The following is an 11474-nucleotide window of genomic DNA, read 5'->3' as shown; positions in this document are numbered from 1 at the left end:
TCACAGGGTTACCCACTGGCGCAAGGGCCCTCCCCCGGCTCACCCTACAGCCCCAGGTTAATCTGGAAGGCTTGCCCGGTTACAGACATGGCCAGATGAACAGGAGGTGAAGCAGGGGAATGTGGGGTGGGGGGGATATTCGCCAAAGAAACCACAGCGACCTTCCGCTGGGTGGGGCCTTTCTTCACCTGCCACTGAACTACACCGCCCTCCAGCACCCTTGCTTCCTGCCCCTGCTACTAGGTGATCTTCACAGGTTTGCTAGGAGGTGCGGGGCCCAGCCCCATCTTCACTCTCAGGGGAAGGCATCAAGGTTTCTGTGGCTTATTTCACAGCAAACACTTAATTAAAGCCTGTTTTTTGCCAGGTACATGATAACATCAACAAACCACTGGAGAGCACACTCACCTCACCGAGGGCTGGGGCTTCTGTCTCTGGGGTTTGTTGCTGCATTTTCTAGGCCCTGCCTGCCAGTAAGCACAGGCACTCAGTAAGCCTACGCTGAATGAACGGAGGATACAAGGCAGGGGGCAGAGGTCATACTGAGTGCAAGAATTCAGCATTCCCCGGGCCAGGAGAATGCGCCACGGGATTTCTCATCGCCTTTGGATCCTGGGCAGGCTTCTTGGCAGAAATGATGACCTGGCTGAGATCCAAGGGGTAAGTAGGAAGCAACAAAAGGGAAAAGGGGTGGTGTCAGGAAGAGCAGTGCAGGCAGAGGGAACAGCATGCCTGAGGGTCTTGAAGCAGGAGGGAGCACAGCTAGTGAGGGTCTGCCCGAAGCCGGTGTCTGGAGTGGGAGGATGGTTCGAGGTGACTCTGAAAAGGACAGCCAAGCAAGACTAGTGGGCTGGGGAGAAGCCTTTAGCTTCCTCCTCAGAGGGATGAGGAGTCCCTAATTCATGGTCAGCAGGAACGGATGTGGTCACCCTTGCACTGGCGTCCCAGGTTGAAATGCCTCTCATACAATGCCTCTGGTTAGGGGGTGTTTGGGTGTGTGACGAGGAGCTAGCAGATTCCTCTCAGCTGTGGCCAAAATTTAAACCAATGCGTTTCCAGTCCACTACGGGTCTACCGTCACAGCTATGTAATGTCTCTCATTTAACAAATACCAATGTTGCATCACCATGTCAGACGTCATTTGAAGTGCTTCAGAAATATTTACTCATTTAATCCTTACAAGGACCTGGTGACATTGGTGCTGTGATGGTCGTGTTTGAAAGATGAGGCACCCGGGATAGTCAGTCAAGTGGAGACAACAGATGGCAGCACCAGAGTATCCCTCTGTGGACCACAGAGGGTTCCGAAAGTCATGAGAGGTGGCGGGTCTGAGAGCTGTCATGGGGTGGCTCAGGAAGGCAGAGGGGGTGTGATCGAGAGCCAGCCAGCTGTCAGGGGACCCATAGTGCAAGCCACAGTAAGGCAGGTCTTGACGACAGGAAGAAATGTAGGGCTACATCTGGGCCATGGTTACCATCCTGGCATCTCTCCACATAATCTTAAGGATCCCTTCACTTTCTCCACTATGGAACTGTCTACTTTGTGGATCCACATCTGCCTCTTTTGTGGTCGACTTCCTCATTTAAGCAGAACACTGCCTCTTGTAGCATCCTGAAATAGGAAAAATGGAAGGCAAATTTGGGAGAAATTTGTATTTTAAAAATGTCCCTAGAGGGTCACCTGGGTGGCTTGGGCAGTTAAGCATCCCTTGATTTCAGCTGAGACTGTGATCACAGGGTCATGAGATTGAGCTCCGCATGTGTCAGGGTCTACACTCAATGGGAAGTCGACTGGAGATTCTCTCTCTTCCTCTGCCCTCCCCCACAAATAAATAAATAAAATCTTTAAGAAAATGTCTTTAGACCCGCTAATGGATTATTATTTTGCTGGATATAAACTCTACACCACAAATCACTTTTTTTTTTTTTTCCAGAATTTTGAAAACATTGCTTCTTCGTCTAAAGTTTTCAGTGTTAATACTGAAAAACCCACACTTGATTAATAGTTGGGCTGGGTATAGAATTCTAGGGTGTAAATCAGCTTCCAAAACCATTGTTGAGAAATCCAGTGCCATCCTGTAAACTGATCCCTTGCACATGGCTTGTTTTTGTTTTTTTCTCCATTTTTCATTTCTAGAAGCTTTTAATATCTTCCCTTTGTCCAATGTATGATGAAATTTCACAATAATGTGCCTTGATGTGGGTCTTTTCATCGTTTGCTGTGTGGAGTATGTGGTGATTTCAGTCAAGGAAACTCATGATTTTAGTTCTGAGAATTTTATTTTTGTATTATTTCCTTAAATATTGCCTCCCCTGTGTTTTCTCCCTTTTCCTCTCTTTGGAGCTCTATTTGGATGCTGAATATCCTACACGGATCCTCCAATTTTCTTATCTTTCCTTCCTACTTTCAATCTGTTTATCTCTTTGTTTTACTTTCTGAGAGTCCTCTTTGTGTTCCAAATGTTGTGTTATTTAACATGGTTTTGGTCTGTTAATTTTAATTTTCAAGAGCTCTGTTTTATTCTCAGTTTGATCCCCTCACTTTCTTTTTACATTCTGTTTTGTTTTTTGAAATGCAAAATCTTCTCATCTCACTGAAGATATTACTTATAACTCTTTGAAGTCTATTCACATTTAAGATGGGTCACTAGGGGAGCCTGGCTGTCTCAGTCCATAGAGCACATGACTCTTATTCTTGGGGGTCATGGGTTTGAGTCCCATGTTGGGTGTAGAGATGACTTTAAAAACATTTAAAATTTTTAAAATGAAATCAATAAAAATAAAATGGGTCACTAATGATCACATGAATGGGGCCTATCAGCTGGCGAAATTCACTACCGGATTATTCTGTGGGGACCAAAGCATTTCACTGAGGGACCCCCAACCATGGGGAACAGCCCCATTTCACACACAAAAAGAGAAAATAAATAACTCACTCATGCTCACACTGGGGTACCGAGATTCAAGCCAAGGATATCTCCCTCCAGAAACAGTGTTCATCACCGCATACTACAGTCTTGAAGACCCTCATCAGGGACCCCTATAAGTGCTTTCTATACAACAGCCTTTGCCCTGAGCCTCTAAAAACACTAAATCAATTTAATCCTCAGGACAGCCCTTTGAAGTACGTACTATTAGTAGACCCGTTATTGACGAGCAATCTGAGACACAGAGAAGCTCAACAACTTGTCCAAGATCACACAGCTGGTACGAGTTAGAGGCAGGACCCAATCTTTGGCAATCTGGTCCAGGGAATCCTCTCGCTTAGCCTCCCACGGTCTCCAGGTTCCCCCTTGTAAAAGTGGCAATGTGGTTCCTAACTCACAGAGTTATTTTGAGGATGAAACAAGAGAACACATATGTAAGAAATGTGTACACAATAACCCCTCAGCAAATGTTATTTTTATTAAAAAACATTCCCCCCACTCCGAGGCTTTTAATTCCTTTAAATCCAGAAGCTACAGTTCGGGGATCCTTGAGGCTTCTCTTGGCTGTGAATTTCATGGTTCCAAGATCTGGGCTGCCGTGTCGGGGGCCTCATGCAGAGGAACATGATGGGGATGGAGCAGGGATGGTGGTGGGAGACATCAAGACCTCAAGGGATAGAGGAAGAAAAAAAAAAAAAATCAGGAGGTAGGAGCCAGTGCAACAAATTCTGGACTGTTCCATTTCCCAACTTGGGCCCAGAGCATCACTCCTGTGTTCCCAAATAGCTGTGAAGTTCAAATAACAGACTCCAACTGACACATAAAAAGGAACACATGTAACCACTTACAGGCCAATTAATATTGGGGCGGGGAGAAAGCCACGGGGCGGGAGGCCACTGGGGTTGAAGTGAGCAGAATGAGGGCCGTGCTTCCGGCCCTCCGGCTGAAATGGGCTATTATGTGTCATCAGGAAACTTAAGAAGGGGGGAAAAACAACCTCTGATCAAAGTCCCTTTTGTCAACTTCTAACAGATTAATAGATGACAGATTTTTCACTTAGAGCTCTACTGCAAGGTCAAGGGCAGTGAAACGGGGCTTGTTGGGACTTTTTTCTTCTTTGGTTCAGCTGCTAGGCTATAGAACTCATCATTCTGACAGCCTGGCTGCCTGAAATGGCTCTAAGAAGGTCTGCCTTCCCCCGGGTTTCTGTGGGGGAGAGCAGGGAGGGGGCCCTCCTTAGTACAGACCAGCGAGGCTTGTCTTCTGCCCATAGTGACTTCCCCGCTCAGCCTCCTGCTGGAAGTCCTCTCTCCCCGCAGCCCCAAGCTTATCATGCCACTGCCCCCAATTCCCCAATTATGGCCTCATGGTGGCCCTCCATAGACCCCAGAAGGAAGACACCTCTAGGCCTGGCCTATAAACTCCTTAAGGATTCAGCGTCACCCCCATTTCCTCGGGGAGCTTGCATTGGTCACCCTGGATTACTCATGGCTCCCCAGATGCCCCTTGCCCTTTTACCTCCACATCTTGGCCTTCTCTACCACCTTCTCTGTCTTCCTTGACATCCTACTAATCTATCAAGGCTATGCCAGTGTTCCTTCCTTTGAATAGCCCTCTCTGGCCCTCTTCCCTGCCCTTCCCGCCCACGGAGAGACTATCCTGTGTGACCCCAGCCCCTTTAAACATGCAGCCATTGGCAGGTGCCTTACTATAGGGCTGTTGTCTGCTCACAGGCTCATCATCCCTACTTAGCTGTCTGCAGAGACCGCTGTGTGTCCTGCCTGGCATGGAGGAGGGGCTCCCTGTTACACAGAGGTGGGTACATGCAGGGTAATTCACCAAGGAATGAGGGATTGTGGAGGAATTTGGGTAACCTTTGGGATTACCCAAATAACACCCACCCTGGCAGAATCTGTGACTTGCTTCTACCCAACAGACTAGGGAAAGGGCAATAGGATGTCACTTCCATGGTTAAGTTGTTATAAGACAAGGGTGACGGGCTTTCAATCACATGATTATGGAGCTTTATATAAAACTCCAGGCCAGAGTGAACGTTTCATCTCCCTGGCCTGATGATGTCAGCAACTGTGGCGAGATAGCCCATGTGGCAAGAAACTGGAGCAGGGTTTCTTGGTGGGGGAGGTGGGGAGGCTTCTAGGACCTAAGGGTGGTCTCCAGCTCTCAGCCAGCAAAAACCAGGGACCTTGGCCACACGGCCACAAGGAAATGACTTTGGCTACAACCCCAGGGAACTTGGATGTGGATCTTCCCCCAGGTGAGCCTCCTGATGAGATTACAACCCAGCCGAGATCTTGGTTGCGGTTTTGCCGGCTCTCGCACAGAGGACCCCATTGAGCCATACCTGGTCTCCTGACCAACAGAACCTGTGAGATGATAAATGTTTGTGTTGCATTAAGTGGCTATGTTTGTGCTAACTTGTTACTCAGCAGTTAGCAAACAGATGCAGAGATCATTCTTAAAGATGCCTTCTCTTGGGTATGGAAGACCCAAGTAGTCATGGCGGAGAGTCCTGGGAGGCTTTACTGCTTAAAATTGATGTGTTTGCCAGAAATTCTTGCCAGCCAATTCGTAGAAGACTCCAGAACAAGGGTCAGGCCCCAAGAGAGTGACCTAGGAAGATGAGAAGCGACCATCAGGCAACAGGGAGAAAGCCCTGAGTCTGAAATCAGGTTCCAGGGGCTGGGCTCTGCAACCAGGCTTTGGACAAGGCAGCTGCCCGCCCGCCCCAATCCACAACCAACATTATGAAGAGTTCGGGCTCTGCACCTCCCTCCAGCTTTGGCATTCTGAGTCAAAGATGGTTCAGTTTTACCAAAGAACTCCATATTTTAGAATATATTCAATCTTTCACTGTTCATGCATGCAGAATAAGTTATTCTACTTTCCATAATTTTAGTATTGCTTATGATAAAAGATACATATTTACTAACTTGATTTAGAGAGAGAGGAGAGTGAGAGAGACATAAAATGAATCGGGGGAAGGCACAAAGAGCTATGGCAGAATCCCCGGCTGAAGTCGACATCTACCAGCCTCGCACATTCCAGCCTCATCCCATATTTCCAATTAGGGAATATATTCCATATGCTTAGAGTAGTGCTAATCTTGCCCCTCATCCCACCTACAGGGAGGGTCACCATGGCCCAGGTTTGGCCAGTCAGGGTACCCCAAGTCTCCGGCCACTCTATTAGGTTCCAAAAATAAGCCCACATGCCAAGTAGGACTTGGCTGACTGAGCTGTTGGACAAGATTGTCCTTCTGCTGGGATGAACTCAGAGGATGTGATTCAGGGGACAGTTTAAGGCAAGAGCCTGGCTTGTAGAAAAAGCCGATGTGAGATCTAGAAAAGGAGCCCAGGGAACATTAAGCCCTTGATTCCAGCCATCTCTGAAACCATCTGCTCTCACTTAACCTGATAAATTATCTTTTTATTTAAAGTAGTTTGGGTTGGGTTTCTGCCACTCGTAACCAAAAGAATCTTAACTAATGTAGATGGTTATTTCAACCGAGCATATAATTTCGCCCGAGGTCTCTGGAAAGCCAAAACAGAAAGGGCACCGCGCGGGCCTCACGAAACTCTCCTTCTCTGATATCACAAACCCCAAGCACCGTGACAGAGAGCCTTTTCTCAAGGGCTCCGGACGTTTTCTCATGGTCTTTCACGCTGGTGGCCCAGACCAACCTCGTCCACAGCTGCTTTAGAAATGACGCAGAAACATTCCTCATGTGGCTGGCTTCTTCTTGGACTGAACCTTGACAAAAGACAAAGCAACAGAAACCAAGCGTCAGTCGGCGTTCATGAGGACCTCCTGGGTTTTCACCGGGAGAGGCAAACGGGCCACGAGGCTTGGGGTCTGGGCCATGAATTGTCCCCAGGTCCCTCTCCATGGCCTCCTCAGGAGCCCCTCCCCATGCCGCTCTGAAGTTTGACTAATCCGTCAGCTCTCTGGTTGCAAGGTTGGTGTTTCCTTGCAAGGGACCACAAAGCCATATTACATTCAAAGTTAAATAAACAAACGTTTGAATCTGTGTTTTATTGGTTCCATACCATCTGCCATCTGGTTTGGGGGAGCAAGGAAAACTGTGGTTTTGTTGGTTTTGTGTGTGTGTTGTTGTTTTTGGTTTTTTTATTTTTTTATTTTTTTTTTTCTTTTCCCTGTGAAAATTCTCTAAGGTTGAATGCTGGCAACAGTCCGGACTGGTTAAAAGCCACCTAGTTTCCCACATCTTAACTCTCTGCTAAATGTTGGAGGCTGGTTTGGGCCCCCATCTGCTAAGCAGCCTGTTGTGTGAAAATGAGACCTATGCATATGCAGAACTCCACAGCCTGGCTTCCAAGATCTAAAGAATTGTTATGAGTGAACCACAAGAAGTGCTTATTTAATGTTGACAAGCTGCACCCAGACCAAAGGCTAGAGCGGGGCATATGGAAAAGGAACAGAGAAAACCTGGTGTCTGAGCACCCCGGGCTGTCAGGAAAGGCAGCTCCGCCTCTGAGCCCCTGGGTTGCTAGAAACGTTGAACTTGTAATGACTTGAAGGAGAAAATAGGCCCCAGACACTGGGTGGGAAATAGGCCCCAGCCTGCCTGGAATCTTTAATCTGGAAATTGCGATGACTGGGGGAGGGGGGGTGCGCACAGTGACGGGTGTGGGGGGCAGGGCACATTCCACGGTGGGGGTGGGGTGAGGACCAACCTCTCTGGGTGTCCTGTGGGCCCAGCTGTTTTTGGCCAGCAGAGCCTGAAGCTGCTTGAAAAGGGTGGGGAGATCCCTGGGGGGCTAATGGGGGACAGGGACCACAGATACAAAGCTGGGGGGGAAAGTACTCTCAGAGCTTCGATTTCCATGACTTTTAAGGCAGGTCTTCAGCATCCTCGCCTATAAAATACAGACAGACTTGGACACGGGTCACAGAAGCCCATGCCACGGGGCCAGGCAAGGTAGTGAGAAAGAGTGAGAGTGGTTGGGTGGGGACCAAGGCAAACTTGCTTTTGGCCCAAGGGTGTCAGGAACGCAACCAGCTCCAGCGACGGTGGTCATGCGGGAACTCAGCCCAGTGCGGCCAGATTTCCCAAGTAAGGACAGATTTTTCTTTTTCTTTTTCTTTTTTTTAAATGTGAAAATACCCAGTGTTTTAATGCTGGCAGCTATCACAGTTCCTGAAAGGAAAATCCCATCAAATAAAACCTGTCTGTAGCCCACATAAAGCCCACAGGTCTCCAGTTGGTGACCTCTATGGAAGAACTCAAGGAGACAGTCTTGGAAAAGCCTGGAACAAAGACCATGTCTTCCCTTGAGGAAGGGCAGGCCAGAAGGCTGGTCCAGGCCCACTGACCCTACTCTTGCCTGCATGGGCCCTAGATGACATGCAGGGATCCCTGAGCACTGGCTCTTCCAGCCTGTGTCCACGGAACCGAGGAAGGGCCCTTTCTCGGGTGTCCGCCCTCAATAGTCCTGAGTCTCAGAGCTGGTGAAATTCCAGTCCCAGACTTGCCATGCCTCCTGGGCCTTTAGTGACACAGTGACTGTTCTGGGCCTCTCGAGCTCTGAGCTTCCCGGCTCTTTCTGCTTTGCCACCCATTGCTGGCGGAGAAATGTGTACACGAGATGCTCCTGTTGCACGTACTCCCTCGGTCCCCACAGGTTGGTCCCGGCCCAACCACCTTTTCAGAGCATCGCAAGTAAGCAAGTTGGTGACCTGCACAAAGTGAGACAAGGCCATTTACTCTCTGGCCCGATGTCACCTCTCAAACGAGCCCTCACTGCCTCGGCAGCCAAAGAACTTTTAGTCTATGTTTTTTGGAGGGTTTTTTTGGTGGTGTTTTCTTTCTAATTGAGGTGTGAAACAGTCCTTTCACTTGGGTTCAGTTTAAGTCCCTGATAAACACAACTCGGATTTTTTCGGTGATAAAATCTGCACGCTGATATTTTAAACCTTGTCGTCAGAGCAATGCAAAATCCTCTTTCCCCCCACCTTTTGGCTTAATGAACATCATTTGTCCAGTATGAAATCTTTATACTATATGTTCCATGTGTAGAAAATAAAGGTACCTTAAATCCTGATAAGCTGTTTAAAAAAAAAAAAAAAGAAAGGAGACCTCTTCTCCCGTCTGCCGCCATCTTGTTATGGCGTCTTGGTTAGTCAGTCACTCCCCTGAGCTGCACTAGCCCCAACTGCCACATTACAAGAGGGCATACAAGAGCCCCTCCTGCTCTACCCACCTGCAGAGTGAGTATGTGGGGGGAGGAAAGGGTGAGAGCGTTGCTGGGAAGAGGGGAGGCAAACATGGCAAGAACTCCATAGCCCAAAACTCACAGACAGACAGATTCTATGCTACCTAGGCACAAAGACTGGAAATCCACTTCTAGAAACAAGGACAGACAGTGAGCTCATGGGCGCAGAGGGTCCTGCCCTCTCTAAGTCCTGGAGCCTAGCGCAACACTTACACGGAGTCTGTTAGGGGTCCCTGTGGAATACCCTCAGGTTGGAATCTGCTGGAATGGACTGACTTAGCATTTCACAGCCCTTCCTTCCATCCTCCTGAGCCGTTGTTTGTGCCTGAGATGTAGGAGGATGGGGAAGGAACTGTTGTTCTCCAAACAGAGCTGGCAAACCAAGACCCGGCGAGGTGAGGCAGCTTGTCAAAGCTGGGTTGGTGGAGAACCACATCTAGATCCCAAGTCTCTCGCCTGCGGAAGAGAAATCTTCCTTTCTGAGCGGTGACCCTCAGTGATTCTCAAAGGTTCACAGGGACAAACAGTCTAGAAAGGGAGGTGATCTCTGAAAGAAACTAGAGACAAAGAAGATAATTAACTTGGCTGATCTAGTGTCAAATCAGACCGAGACTTACACCTGATTCTAACACGGAGGTAACACCAGGCATCAAAGATGTAAGAAAATCTATGAGAGTCGAAATTAACATGAAGAGAATTCTGTTGCTTAAGTGGTTTTATTTGCTATGGTTTGCACCATTATTTAATTTTTCAAGGGCAATATCCCCGCCCCCTTCCACCTGTCCGTGAGCTCCCCATGAGCTCTCATTGTGGTATAAGTCTGTCTGGAGGGATCCCAGAGCATCTCAACGTGTTGGGCAGGTCTGAGCGTCCAGGGCCCCTCAGGTGAACATGAACCCCCTGCAGCAAGCGAACGGCAGGTCCCTAACACGCATGCACACTTGCACGCACGCACACACAGACGCACATACAGAGAGAGGAAACCGCACTTGGTCTGGGCTGGCCCCAAGCTGAGGAAGACACTTCGAAGAGGGACTACACCCTCAAGTAAATCAAGATGTGGGATTCAAACCACTTCCGCCTCCTACATAGTGTTAGGAACATCACATACCTGCTCTCAGAGCATGGTCCCTCCCCACCCCCAGAGGGAAGAGTCACTACCCCATTGCCTGGAGCAAAGAACCCACACTCAGAGGCCACGTGACTTACCCAAGGACATGACTCCTAAAACGCCAGGCCAGAAGAAGCAACTAGACCTGCTTCACCTCCCAGAAGAGGCTGCCTCCCCGGACCCCAGCCTTCAAGGACCCCTGAATGCTGAGGCCCATAGCTGCTGGTCCAGGACGATGTCCAGGCCGCTACCCAGAATCGAATGCTGGGCCATTTCCTGCACTTTCATCTGCCCCATCAATTCCAGCTGAGTGTCGGGGACAATCCCCGCCCAGGCCGTCCATTTCCTGGGCTTGTTTCCCCAGAAGGAGGTTCTCTAACACCCTCTAAGTGCTGTGGTCTTTCATCTAGTTAGACAACCCCTCAGGGGTTAAGGTTAAATAACAAGGCCCAGACCTACATTTCAGAGAGCATCCCACAAAATCTTTTGTTGATGGCCAACAAGGAGACCTCTTTAGGCAGAAGGCTTTTTCCACCTTTGAAGCTATACCACACCCCTTCCTGCTCCCCAACTCTCCCAGAAACGAAGGCAAGAGTCAGATTCTGGTGTCCTGGGTCCTTTGGGTAGGCACAGAAGTCCCTGCCATCCTGGGTCCTTTGGATAGGCACAAAAGTCCCTGAGCTCTCTTAAATCTGAACCCTGCTCCACAGTGGGGGGAATATATACAGCCTCTACTTGGTCATCTCCTGTCACGGGGAGCTCACTACCTCTCAGATAATCTTCTTGCCATTCAAACACCACTGAACAGTAGGATGTGCTTCTTTGGAAGAGCTGGCATCTGCCTTCCTGCTCATAAGTACCCACAGGAAAAGACAAATGTCTCCTCAAACCTGCAGCCACACCTTGTAGCCAGGGCAACGATTTCTGGTCTTCGATGGGCTGTAATCTCTCTGTGTGCTTGGGTTAGTCACTCCTGTCCTTTCTGGCCTCCAAGTCTCCTCTCTAAAACAGGAAGGCCCCTCCAGTCTGTGCTGGTGTCCGTGCTGGGGGGGGCGGCATGGGCAAGGACTTGAGGCCCCCGGAAGCCAGCCCCAGGGAGACCACAAAAAGACCCCATGTGGCCTGGCTCCCCGTTTGTTGTGCTGTTTCGGACCATAGAGACAAGAGACTGCCACAGGGATAT

Source organism: Mustela lutreola, chromosome 7 (genome assembly GCF_030435805.1).
Source record: "Mustela lutreola isolate mMusLut2 chromosome 7, mMusLut2.pri, whole genome shotgun sequence".
Classification (NCBI taxonomy): Eukaryota; Metazoa; Chordata; class Mammalia; order Carnivora; family Mustelidae; genus Mustela; species Mustela lutreola.
Note: the sequence above shows the minus strand (reverse complement) of the source record.